Source organism: Eupeodes corollae, chromosome X (assembly GCF_945859685.1).
Source record: "Eupeodes corollae chromosome X, idEupCoro1.1, whole genome shotgun sequence".
NCBI lineage: Eukaryota > Metazoa > Arthropoda > Insecta > Diptera > Syrphidae > Eupeodes > Eupeodes corollae.
Window position 1 is genome coordinate 4,398,906 of NC_079150.1, and position 14,392 is coordinate 4,413,297.

Sequence of the window (14,392 nt, forward strand, 5' to 3'; positions counted from 1 at the left end):
TTCATGAAATTTTCAGAGAAGATTGATTAATGCAAGGAAAATCAACTTTAAAAATAACCGCAAACAGCCGAGCCCACAATAAGAGAAAATGGATTTTGACCAAATTTTTTTTTTCTAAAATCTAACATTGAAAAAAATATTAACATTATATAACTTTATTTTGAAATCGTACTTTTTTGGTGAAATCAAATTTCTTTTGTGTTAAAAAAAGTAACAAACTTCTAGTTGAAATGCCAGAAAAAAGAGATATTTTGTGTTTTTTTCGTTGAATTGAAATCTTGTTTAAATATCTTTTATTTAAGAAATGTATATATGTTTATTTTGAAGAAATCTTTCTCAAACAATTTAGAGTTTTTGTAATAAATATTGCGTTCATAATTATATTAATAAGTATTTGTAATATGTATGTGTATTTGACCAATTATTTTATTTATATATAAGATATTTTGTTTGGCTCTTTTGGTCTTTTTGTTTTTGGAATGCAAATAAAAACTTATTTCATTCTTTCCCAACGTTCCTTACTTCTTCAGGGGTGTCTTTATTCAATATTTTACATTAAATCACATCAATTCTATTAATTTAACTCCCATTCCTGCATCCTTCCAAACGACGGCACTGACACAAAATTGAAAATTAATTAACAAAAAGAATATGAAATAAATAATAGACATAAACAAGAAAAACTACCAAATTAAACAGAATTGACACTTATATCACAGAATGTTCGCAAGTACTTTTTTGATTTTCGATCTCCTGCAACTCCAACTTCTTCTGCCACCGATCCTAAAAAGGGTGCCGGACCTGCAGGAACAACACCAAAGAGAAAGCGTCCTTAAAGGCATCAAGACTGTCCTCAATTTTCAATTCGTTTCGACAATGTGGGCCATTTCCCAAAAATTAGAAAAAACAGACAAATTTGCAAAATGATTGCTCCGTTCGGTTACCTATTGCCCAAAATGTAAAATTCATTTATGTTACAATGAAAAAAAGAAATTGTTTTTCTAAATTTCATAGAGGTCAAATTCACGAGGATTAGCTTTTTTTGATTTATTTTTATATTGAAATACCTAAATTTTCATTTGTGTTTTTACAAACAATTTCTTAACGAAATGTAAGGGTTGTAAACCTTTAATGCATACGAAGCCAAATTTGGCTTATCTCTCAAAAGTTTAAACAAATTAACTTTTTTTATTTTTTTTTTCACCAGGCATGTCTTATAATGAACTAATTGAAAGCCTATTAAATTGTTTTCCTTTGTTGGAAATAATTTATGCGGTTAATATCATCGACAGATGTATTGAAATGATCCAAAACGCTGGATATGGTGACTTTTTAAAAGAATGTTCCAGAATTTCAAGTTTGAAATAATAAACAAAATGCACCTGAGTTTATTACACTGAAACAACAAATCCACAACTTAATTTTAATTGCGTTCTTTGAGTTGAAAAAGAAACAACATTGGTTTTATACTGTAACTTAAAATATATAATTTCAAAGAAGAAGTAGCCATGTCCAGTATCCACAGACTAAAGGAACACTAATCGTTTCGATTAGGAGAGTAAAATCTAATCGATTTCAAGCGTTATGGGGGTTTCAACATGTCCAAATTTACTTGGAGCGCAACTAACATGTATTTGATTTGATTTCTTTAAGCCATTCCCCAATCACCAAATGAATTTCTAATATAATAAAATAAATAAACAGAAATTCTAACTTACCCACTCTTAAGAAATATAATGAAATAAGAAGTCAGTAATCCAATATTATAAATTTTTAGGTAGGTATATATTTAACAAACAATTTTCCCATCTAAGTTTTATTTTAAAACTAGGGAATTTTAATTAATATGGCAACTGATAATTTTAAATTTACACTTTTTATCTTCAACTTCTTTTAAATAATATTAAAAAAAAAAACAAAAACATAAAATAAATAAGTAGTAATGTAGTTCAACAAATGACGATTATAATGAATCTTTCAATCCTTGCGCGTGTTTCCACTCAAATGTTAGGAAATGTATCACATCGTTAATGTTTATTTGTTATACCTATACCGAGATATAAAAGACTAACAAGTGTCTAGACACATTTGAACAAAAAAGAACAAAACAAACCACAATATTGATATTTATCCCGTACTACTTATAAAAAGGGAATAAAGAAAAGTATTCTTCAAAACAAGGAATATGTTGGGGTTTAAGGAATGCAGACAGATAGGTTTATATGGACTTTTTCACAACATAGACACTAGTGTGGGGCGACGACGGCCGATTACAAAAGGACGAGAAGGTAATGGTAAACAAATTTGTACTTCTGTTGAACTTACGGACATAATAACTAAAAATCCACTTTAATTTCAAAGTATAATGAAATAAAAGAGTAACAACTTTTTAACAAAATGTTTTCCACAACAATAACTATTTACACCACTTTATAATTTAAAATTGAAATTTGCTCACAACATTTACACAGCTAATTTTCGTAAAAATGTTCACTAAAAATAATTTAGATATGTAGGTACATATATGCAACACTAGTGTTACAAGTGAAATTTGCTTACAACATTTACACAGCTAAGTTTTGTAAAAATGTTCACTGAAAATAATTTAGATATTTAGGAACATATGTATATGTAACACAAGTGTGTGAATCTAGTTAAGTATTAATTTGAATAATTATAAATAATTTCAGAAGATGAACAATATTCGCGGGCTTTTCAACTTGATTGCCAGATAAACAAAACACATCTACCTTACAGCTCCAACAATGTTTATTTATTTATTTCGTCATGACAGAAGTTAGTAACCCAAAGAAAAACAAACACAGCCAATTTTACGACGCGGTTACTAAAAAACGACAAATGCAACACCACCGTGGAACATATGAGGAAGATGTTCTTTCGCATCCCAAAAAAACTCCAATTCTAAGGCACATGAAGCCCGCAACGACCGACGACAACTCACGACGACAACAAAATTGCGAAAAGTAAACTTCTGTCGTAATGATAACAACATGAATAACCTTTCACCAAAGGAGTAAAGTTCGAGTCCTGGAATAGGATATATGATTAAAAGATTGTTAACTCAGGTAGTGTTAAGGAATGCCGGTCGCTGCGCCGCGCCGCGTCTCGACGGCCGCGTGTCGGTCTCACTATTTTTTCAAGCAATGAGATATGACAAAACAACCTCCACCAAGAGAGGAGATCTCATGTAATAACACATCATACGGATTTACAAACGTTTTCAAGGGTTAGTGGCTTGATGCAGATTTTAGCCGATGGCAAACAGAAATTATTTTTGATTAAAATTTTAAAAAAAAATTAATATACTGAACAGAATATGGACTTGTTAACACGATTTTCAGCGCGGTTGTTTATTAGAAATTACAAGTTGTATTGTTGGACCTACAACAAGTGCGCCAATGTGTTGTTGGCGTGGCTTCGGTCATCACTTCTTCGTAAGTCACCCGATCGTGAAATAAACTGAAATTTTTGTGTGTGTTTTTCTTACTCCGCGTTGTGTTTTGTTTATCTGCATGTACGTACAACATGTGTATGACTAGGTGGGTAGGTATTTGTGTGTGTGTGTAAATTAAAATTACTGCCAGCTATACAAAAGCCCATGACCAAAACCTATAAGTGGTATAGTGGGGTCTGGAGCGGAGAGACACCGGGTGGCTGACGCAGGAACAACAGAGAAACTATACACAACTATTTATAAGCAAAAATGCCCGAGTTTAAAAAAAATTAAATATTAAATTAAATTTTAAAAATTAATTCATAAAATAGTTAAATTCAGAATGCGTTAGAACCGATATAGCGAAAAACGAAGTAACTTTGAAATAAAATCCTTTTTTTTTTTTTTTAATTAAAATAAACTTTTGTTAAGTTACATAAATTCGCATTAAATTCTTAATGTTAAAAAGACATTTTTTAAAAAAGAGGCTGGGAAGCTAACCATACCGATAACTTCTCATCCCGCCTGTAGATTTTTCTTACCTCAAACTTAAACAAACTTTGTGTGAGAAAAATAATTTGAAGTCAATATCTTTTTTTGTTTTCCTAATACTTGAGTCAAAAACCATTTCTTTAAGTTTGCGTACTACTTTTGGAAAGATATTGTTTTTTTAGGTTTTAATTTGTTGTTAAAAAAAAAACTTTCAAGTCAATTTTCCTAAAAATTTTAGTGAAAGTTGAAAAAAGGTTTTTATTTTTCGTAAAAAACACTGTCAATTACATTTTTCTCAAAATTGTACTGAATCTTGAAAACAATTATTATCTATAAAATGTAACTAGCCAAACTAATTCTAAAAACTGAAAAACCAATGTTTAATAAGTTTAAGTAATGTTTTTTTGTTAGGTTTTTCTTATGTTTGTACGAAAATTTTGCAAAACATCCTACCAGGTGTCAAAAACATTATTTTTAGTTGCATACAATTATTTTGAAGGTAAAATCAAGGACACAATTATTTTTGGTTTGTTTTTTTTTTAATTAAAAAAATATAATTGCATGCTGTTAGAAATTGTATTAGTTTGGTATCAAGTCAGGCCCTTATTATGAAATACAAAACGAACGGAAGAAAATTCGAAACCCAGAAAAACGAAACTCATGGCGTATACCGATTATGAGAAAACAAAATGGAATCAAGAAAATGTTGCCAGCCAAAAATGAAAAAGTGGTATTTTTTTTAAATGCCATTAACTTCACACCTATTTACAAATGTTAAAATTGGAAAAGTTTCAAGTTTAAATTTGATTAGCATTCGTTCGGTAAAATGTATTTTAATTGCGATTACTTTCTTGAAAGTGAAGATAAATCTGAAGGAGAAATGGGTGTAACAAGGGCTCTCTTAAGAGATTCAACCGACCCATTGAGCTTTTCAAGTTCCACGTAAGTAAATGAAAAGCCTTTGTATTTAGCTTGGCTCGTCGGCAAATAATTTTTAGCAACATTTATATTACTTTCCATGATAGTTACCATAAAGTCTATTTGTTTAGCATTTGTGTAAGCCTAAATATTAGAAATATCATATTTTTATGTTTTTCACCATTATATTTATTACTTAACTTACCTTTTTTCTTCCTCATCAAAATGAAAACCAAACCAAAAAAAAAATAAAACAAAACACAATAATGTTTGACACTTGACAGTAACCCCCCAAAACAAAAGCTAACCGAGTGCTTAAAGGCACTCGTAAATAAAAATACTAGTATCGTTTTTTACGGTTCTCGTTACTGCAATTTTACAAATACGCGCTTCTGCAATCGTTTTTCGTAATAGCAATTTCAGAAATACTCCGTATTAAAAACGATTATCGTTTTTCATAATAACCCCCTCAAAAATGTGGAAATTTTCAATTCGTCAAATTAAACCATTTATAATAACTTCCAATGTGAAGTAATAAAATGAAAAAAAACTTCTCCTCATATCTTCCTATTGTTCAAAATCTATGTAAATGAGATTGGCTATATTATTAATTTGGTATTATTTTTGATATTTTTATAAATTATTACTTTGCATAAACTCATAATATTTAAGTCTTAACAATTTACTATTTAGCAATTTGCTAAATATTTAGCAATTTTCTAAGTGAGTATAAAAATTTGAAAACTTTCTTTCGTTTTTTTTAACTAGTGAGCTGCTAATTACCTTTTATTCAAAAAAAGCACCCAACCAAACGTGTCTAAAAAGTGGCAGTTCGCAAATACGCTTAATTGGACCTATTAATTGGGATTCCCAACTATTCACTGGAACATTCTATCCGCTGCTCTTATAAGAATAATTGTAGATGTCATATGGATTTAGTAAATTGTTAAAAGTAAAAGGAGCCATTCCATGAATTAAAAGTTAAAGTAGCCATTCCGTAAGTTTAACTTTAGCAAATTGTAAAGAGATAGTAAAGCGAATAGTACAAAATTTCAAACTCTAGATTTTAATCAAACATGACATTACGATGAGAGAGAAGTCGATAAAAGTGGGTCCCCCGATTCCATGCGTCTTTTTGTCAGTCATGGGCACTAACGCCCGAAGTTTTATATCGATTGACTTCAAATTTAGAAATTAAGGTTTTTAGGCGATTTGAGTTTGGCATTTGTTTTTTTTTTTCTAAGACTAATAATAACAGTAGTACCCATACAAATTGTTTTGGTCAAAATCGAAAATTCAACTTTCTCAAAACCGAAAACATAGAACCGTTTGTTTTTATTTCTGATTGTTAAGAAAACATTTAACATTTTTTTCGAAATTCGATATCTCAAAAATGTGTCATACTTGAAATTTTAAACGAAATTAAAATGTAAAATATATATAAATAAGCTCTAAATAGCTGCATACTACAAATATTTTGAAATTTAAATAAAAAAATGTATATAAAAAATTAATTTAAAAATATAAAAAAAAAACACTCGAACGACTTTCAAATTAAAATTTTAAATAATTTAGGTATTTTTTTGAGAAAACGAATGTCATTTAAATTATTGAAAACAAAAGGTATATTTTTGAAATTTTAAAGTATATTTTTAAACAGACTCTTTGAAGACACGAACAAGGTAGTTCATTTTATTTTAATTCAAAATTGTACGTTGCAAAAAGGTTGGTTGTTTTATTACTATATAAAATAAATGGTTTCTAATTAGCCGAAATCAGAAAAAAGTTTAAAGGTATTTCCACTTTGAACTTATTTTGAAGGTTTAGTAAAAGACAGCTATAGTAAGTGTTTGATAAAACAGGCCTTATCTACATTCATTCATGTGCGACTTGAATTGAAAACAAAATCTAAACTCACAAAACTAGATAATACCAATTAGATTTTACAAGAAAACTATGATTTGGCGGCCTTAACTTAAAAAATGAGAAAAAATAATAAAAACGAAGCTTCATAAAATATTTAACTTAAAACCAAAAAAAAATCGAATTACTTAGCAATAATAATACACACATAAAGCTTTTTTGTTTTATTTAGTAATTTCCTTTCTCGCATATTGCAACTGTGTTTGCCAACTTCGGTTAAAAATCAATAAAAACTAAAATTTAAACAAACAAGACAACAACACAAACACAAACTTCAATCTAGCATGTAAACACAAATAAACAAATAACCAAGCCTGGCACACGGCATCTTATAAGGGTGATAAGGCAATGCGATACTTAACTTAACTCAGAATATTAGACAAAATGAGAACAAAAAAAAAATTAAATAAAAGCTTAAATAAATATTTATATATACCTACAGTATGGAAGGCGCACACATGAATCAATAAATAAAAGGTATCTTGCAGTGAAGATCTGCGCGGATTCAGCTTTAATATGGTGTTAGAATGTTTATAGAAGAACGACCGGCCGGCCGTGCGACCGAAGTACAGTAGACAAGACGCATATAGGAATTCATGAAAATAAGAATATTTTGCTCACAGAATTACACTGGTTGGCAACAATTTCTTCCTGCCAATAAAATTGCATTGGGTTTCAATTTAAATCCGACTTCAAAATTATTTTACATCAAGTCAGGTTTTTCAGGCTTACTAATTTTATGTAATAGCTTTTCATATTATTTCATATAAAATATTCGAAAAAAAGCATCAAGAGTTGAACACTTTTATGCTGGTTCGATTTTAAATCATAATTACTGAAATTGTTAGATTTAATCTAAAGAAAGGACATTTTATTCATTTAAAAAGTATTATTTTGTTGGTTGGACAGAAAGAAGCTTTATTTTGTCAACCAGTGATTTAATTAGCAATGAATAAATGTTTTCGCCATAACATTTTTTTGTAAAAGTGTAAAACGACAAGCATGAAAATGAGCAATTAAATTTAAAAAGTAATGTAACCGACGGCTGTAATTGATTTAATGAGAGCTTTTAAATTTCAATTTCGTGATGAAATGATAACCGGCTTTCAAGATATCGAATTTCGTAAAAATAAATGTTTAACACACCCGTGGCATGATTGTTAGTGCGTTGGATTGTCATGCCAGAGGTCTTGAGTCTTTTCACAGGCACTGTCTCTTGCGAGGAATTGATTTCCAAGAGTAATGCTTGTCATGGAAAGTGCTTTCTTAAATAAGCCGTTCGGATTCGACTTGAAACTGTAGATCTCCTCCATCCCTGATAACAGTACTCGCACACAGGAATGGTTGAGAGTTGTAAGTCACTAGGCCATAGTTCTCAACAGACTGTTGCGTAACCAAATTGTATTTATTTTAAATGTTAAATATTTTTTTTTAAAACAAAAATAAAAACAATATCGAAAAGTATAACAGCCTATGCAGATTTTATAAAAAATTAGAAAAACGACTAATGTGAATTTGCTTAAGACCTCACTTATCAAGTTTGAACTCAATCCACACATTGGACAGACAGACAGACGGCCGGATTTAGAGACCCACTTTTTGGACATCTCTTTAATCGTTATGTCATGTTTGGTTAAAATCTCGAAGTTGTGATACATTTTCAGTTGTAATACATTTTTTAGGTTGCCCTACTGTACTTCGTTGGAGCTAACGGTGTGGGCACAACAAACGGACCGGACGGTATTATCAGCATTCACAAATATGTAAATTTTTGTTTCTGTTGACAAATTGTTATAATTATTATTTTCACCATTGTTTGTCTACTAAGCCACATACACACAATATAATATCTCGCCTTAGTGTATTTTTGTTTGTTTTCAATTATAATGATGATAATTATTTTGAAAAATGTTCCTTCCTTTGTATACTTCTCATGGCATCTGGTTTTCCCCAAGCCCCGGCCTTAGTCACTGTTCGACGCCTTACGGGTTGGGCGGATGCGCGATCATCTATCACTTCAGTATTTATTGCTGTTTGTTTAATGTTTCAATATTTTCAAATATCTATACCTAACAGCAGCCGCACGCAGATGGTGTTGCTTGCATTAAATTCTTGGAAATATTTATCTGTACATATCTACATGTATATATGTTTTCGTCTATAAAGAATTTCGCTAAGCTAAAAATAATGGCAATAACTCATTGACCAGTGATTCAGAGTGACTAGAACTAGACAAAAAGGACACTTAGGGTATTAATTTAATAAAGAAGTATTTCAAACTAGCTGACCCGACCACGCGTTGCTGTATAACGTTCTTTTTTATATTGGGTACCACCATGCTTTTCTACATATTAGATAATAGTAAAAAAAAAACATGGCAACCTTCATGACTGATTTTCAAACACAGTTAACCCTTATTACAATAAAATTATTATTTACCAACGAAGATGGAAACTTAAAAGCTGGTATAAAAATGTACTACTTTGGGATTTGAAAAGGAAGGACTTTTAACACAATTGATCAAAATGTTCGTACAGTTGTAAAATAAATGTATTATTATTTGTAATTAAGTTTGTAACAAATGAGCAATATTACAAAGTTTTTAGTTCATGTGACAGTTAAACTTAGGGTGGATAGTGTAAAATCTTCCAACAGTATTAATTACTTTGAATTATAAATATTTTTAATTTCAATTTAATGTAGCACTAATCGGTGCACAGTGTTTTTGGTTAACCTGTATTTCGGTTCGACGGTTTTTCTTACTCGTGAACGTGCAACATATAGCTGTTCATATAGGAAAAACATGGGCTTTCCAAATCTAAACCACAAATGGACATTGTTGAGCTTTGAGATTTATTTATAGACATCTCAAAATCATGACTCCGTGGCAACAGGACCACTTTTCCTTTAAACTTTAAAGTTTAAATGGTTGCTTCAATAATATTTTTGATGATTAAACGTTGCTTAAAATTACGCAGGAGAATTATGTCTGAACCAATCTTTAATCGAAGATAATGCATTCCAGGTATGTCTACTCTGTATATCCACTAACAACAGTATCGATTGATTTAAAAGACCTAGGATCGCGTGGTGATAACTGTTGTACCTGGAAGTTAATTTCGTCAACATCAACACTTTTGGCTGCCAAAATAGCAAGATGACTAAGCCACTTAAGATTCAAGTATAATTTCTCTGTATATCCGGAAAAAGTAGAATTCACTGTATTCGTTTACTAAAAAATAAATTTAACATATACTTTAGCATCAGCAACATGTTGGGCGAGCTTATATGAAAAGTTTCGAAGTTTGAAATAGCACCATCCATTAAATACTAACTCAATCCAGATAACATATATTGCCATCTGTTACAATCGTTTGAAACTCACAGATAATTGTGACTGTCAAATAATAAACAAATAATTTTTAATACAATAATGTTGCGATTATAAATTGAGATGTGCGTGCATTACATACATGCAGATATTTTCTTTTTGCATTCTATTAACACTTCTTCCACAATTTTTGATGCACTTAAACGAGGATTTGATTTAATTTTTCTTACTATAAGCCGTTCTTCTTTCGTTGTTAACTTTTTTGGTTGACCCATCTGCATCTTTGGTTCAATCCTTCCTTCTTTTTTATACCTCCAAACAATATCACCGACAGGGTTTGGCTTTATGTCTAAAATATCAGTTATTTTTTGTATGTTTCTCCTTTATTATGGTGAAAAGTAACAAGGTTTCTTTTTTCAAGGCTTGTATTTTTTTCTTTGCGCCCTATGATTAACTTTTTAAATAAAACCAAACGATCTTACACTTAGTCGTTTTAAAAATGTGTGAAAACGCCTAGTCAAAACTTTATTTTAACGGTACTCTTAAATAGACAAACTGTTAATCGGAGCAAATGTCAAACTCAGCAATAGAAAACAAAAAAAGAGGCGTTAATCTGCCGAAAAATCCAGGTCTGTAGATTTGATCCTAAATCAAAAATAAATCAATTTATTTTGCCCATGTAATGCAAAAAAACAGAGGAAATTTGTGCTTTGACAGATCTAGATCAAGATCCTATGGAACATATCATAGGAAAAAATTAACATAGCGAGTTAACTATGCACTTTAAAAACCTATAACACGGTGTGTTAAAGAATCTAACCTTATTTATGTAAATATTGATTTTACTTTTCACACAAGTAGAACAACTCTAAAAAACTGACTTTTATAGTTTTTAAATTAGTTGTTTATATTTAATGTGTGTATAGTTATATGGACAAAGTTGTATTATAATTAATTTAATTTAATCATGTTTATCAACACTTTGTTTTTAATTGATGTTAAATAAATAAAAAAGAGGCTGGGATGCGACTCACACTAATAACTTCCCATTCCGTCTATCGATTTGTCTTGCTTAAAACTTTAACAAACTATTCATAACAACAATTTGTGTGAGATTAATAATTTGAAGTCAAAATCTTTCTTTGTTCTTCTAATACTTGAGTCGACACCCATTCCTTATGAGTTTTTGTTTTTTTTTTGTTAGGTTTTCGTGTTTTGTTAACAGAGTTGTTAGTAAAATATTTCAAAAAAAAATTAACTTAAAATTAACAACAATATTTTGCATATGATGAAATAGTTTGATTTTAAAATCTATTTTAAACGTGCTTCTTTGCCAAAAACCTATTATTGCCAATTTTAGCATTTCTTGAAAGTTGTTATTTCTTATGGTATAAACAAATACAGATTGAATTTTACACAGAACAAAATAATTTTGAAGTCAATACCTTTCACGGGATAACGAGAATCTAACATAAATTTTTAGCAATTTTAAGTACTATTTTTTGTAGAATTTAATGTTTGTGAAAAAACTGATTGTTAAATTTATATGTTTATATATATAAGAAAACAATATTTTCTATAAGATGAGATTAGTTTAAAGCTAAAGTTTTTAATTTGTATTGTTTGTAAAAAGCTGTCAATTCGATTTTTCTCAAAATTTTACTCAATTTTGAAACAATATTTTTTTATAAGATGAAATTAGTTTAAATTTAGATAAAAGTTGATTTTTTTAATTATACAAGTTTTGTATCACGTTATATACCAATATGATATACAGTTTAATTAAAGTCGCTAGTGTTATTGGTTCATGAGATATTTTGGGTTAATTTTTTTTTTTAATTGCTATGGTAAAAAAACACCCACTCAAATTTTCGAGAGTCCTTTCTACATTATTATCTGTATAAATAAATGTGTTAAAAGTTGATATCTCCACTGGTTCTTGAGATATGGACAACGAAAACATTTTCCAAACACAGGCATCTATCTTAAAATCTTTTAAATCTTGAAACGTCGAGAAATGTCAAAATTTTTAATTTGACAAATCGGACGGATTGTAATAACTTCTTATGGGAAGTTAATAAAATGCTGATGGGCAACGGCCTAGTCACTTATAAAGAATCGGTATCCATCGACCATCTGTTGTTTTTTCTCTTCTGTCCTTCTGTCTTGTATAAATGTCTTGTGTTGTTATCGCCTTCCATACTCTAGTCGCTCAAGGTGCTGTTCTGATGCTTTTCCGACGACGAAATGAAAAATACACGCACAAGATTTGTAAACAATGGACAATATGCTTACAAAATATTGATTATTTTATGTAGTTGAAAAGGAGTGTATATATACTCAAAAATTTGTCTAATAAATTTAATTATTTCAAACTAAATATGTAGGTCTGAAACTAACTAGAAAAATAATATTTCGATTTTACGTCGCCGGAACAAAGTTACCCATAAAAATTGCTGAGAATAAGAAACAACTCATTTTTTGCTATTGATTCAAAATTAGTCCCTTCAGATGGTATGCTGGTTTATGCAATGTATTTAATAAATCATTAGTTTTGTTTATTTTTCAGATATTTATATAGTTCGAATCAATTAGATTGTCAACAATTTATAGGTTCAAATAGTTCAAATCAATTGGATTATCAACAAATGACAAAATAAAGTCAGAATAAATTAAATGTGACTCGTTTTTAACGGCCGGCTTAGAAGTTCAACATTAAAGTACTCCTTATTTTTTCAGTATGTCTCTTGGAAGGTAGAAACTTTCAAAATTTTCTTTAAATTCTTTCAAGGTATTTATAATTTGAATAGAAAAAGGTTACGTTTTACGATAAATACGCAAAGCTTATGCAAATGCAAAAATCTTTATTTCGTCAAAAATGCGTACAACTCTACGTTCCTGTATTATTTAATTAAAACTCCTGAAACCTGTTATTTTGTGTACCTATCGATTTCAAACATAAAATATGAAACATGACAAATCACAAAACTTCCGGACTTCCGGATTAATAAAATGGTGCATACATTCAACCTTATTTATTTATTCCTAAAGATTTCGGTTATGCCTCTGATATTTTAAAGGCCTCCTACATTTGCGTCAATTGAAAATTCTTTAAGCGTTTTCAAGCAACGAGTGTTCTAAGGTAGTTGTCAATAACATTCTATGTGAAGATATGAATCCGTAGCTATTTTAGTTTCACTGCAAGCTAAAACGAACTTCAAAAAACTATGAAAGTGCCCTGTAACAACCAAATCGCATGTTATAGTTGTTTCAGAGCAAAACAATTGAGAATGATTGATAATTTATTTTTGTATCAATTTTTTCGTAACTTAACAAATTAATGTTACATTTCCGTAAACAAATGTATATTCTGTCTAATTTAACGAAAATCGAGGAAACGACATTATGACTTTGTACATTTTTTAATAATTCTACCTTATACAGCGGTTAACGTATCCTTTTATTCAATTGAAAAACTTACGACGTTGCACTACTAATTTACCAATTAAAAAAAAAACTCGCTTAAATTACAAACATATATTTTTTAATTCCAGGCACCAAAGTTTACCTGCTCTATTTCTCTATTTAATTCAGACAAGTCGCTCTTAGATTTTGTATTCCCTCGTCTAAGGGTATTTATGCTAATGTCTGTATGTATATGTTGCAGACAACATTAATCTTGGGCACGTAAATCAAAAACAAAAATACCGACGGACATTTTGTATTACAGCAGTCCTGTCTGAAGTCAAATAAGTTTGCATTCCCATGGTGCTGCTATAGCTCTTATGTTTCCGAGCCTATGATCTAAGTGAGTTTTTGAAACAAACATTACATTTGCCTTGATTTAGACTTTATATCTAAACAAAATTTGGACAGTACATGTAGATGGTGTTTTTCTCATATTTATTTTTATAAACAAATAAACACTAAAAACTTGAAACTTTTTATGCTCCATAAAACCGTCAATATTTTCATAAAATTCACCTTTTTAATGAAGATTCAAACAATTAAACCTGTTACATATAAACCAATTTTGGTTGATGTTATTAATTATAATGGTAATGCAATTCCGACGGCAACGACACGGAGTAAAGGAGAAGTCGGCATGCACCACACTTGTATCAAAAACCTGCTTGCACCAGGAACAATTTTTTATTAAAATGAAAGTAAGGACTTGTGAAAAATATTGAGAACTTTAAGAAACTTTCACTCATGTACCGATGCAAAGACAGACAGAAAAAAAACACATCACATTATCATAGTTCATAGTTCCA

General features: G+C 29.7%; 1 protein-coding gene across 9 annotated transcripts in view; it reads right to left on the reverse strand.

Annotated features, from left to right (window-relative positions):
- The window catches only part of LOC129953231 (hybrid signal transduction histidine kinase A), a 56,773-nt gene that overhangs the window by 40,606 nt on the left and 1,775 nt on the right, over positions 1-14,392 (reverse strand). Inside the window, exon 1 of one of the 9 annotated variants that reach the window (XM_056066184.1) lies at positions 3,407-3,626. The exons of 4 other annotated variants lie outside the window; for them this stretch is intronic. The gene's annotated coding sequence lies outside the window, so the exon portion shown is untranslated. Of the gene's footprint in view, positions 1-734; positions 1,216-1,718; positions 2,297-2,325; positions 2,704-2,750; positions 3,292-3,406; positions 3,627-14,392 lie in introns of those variants that run through there. 4 more of the 9 variants (XM_056066182.1, XM_056066183.1, XM_056066181.1 and 1 more) reach the window with 4 other exon arrangements.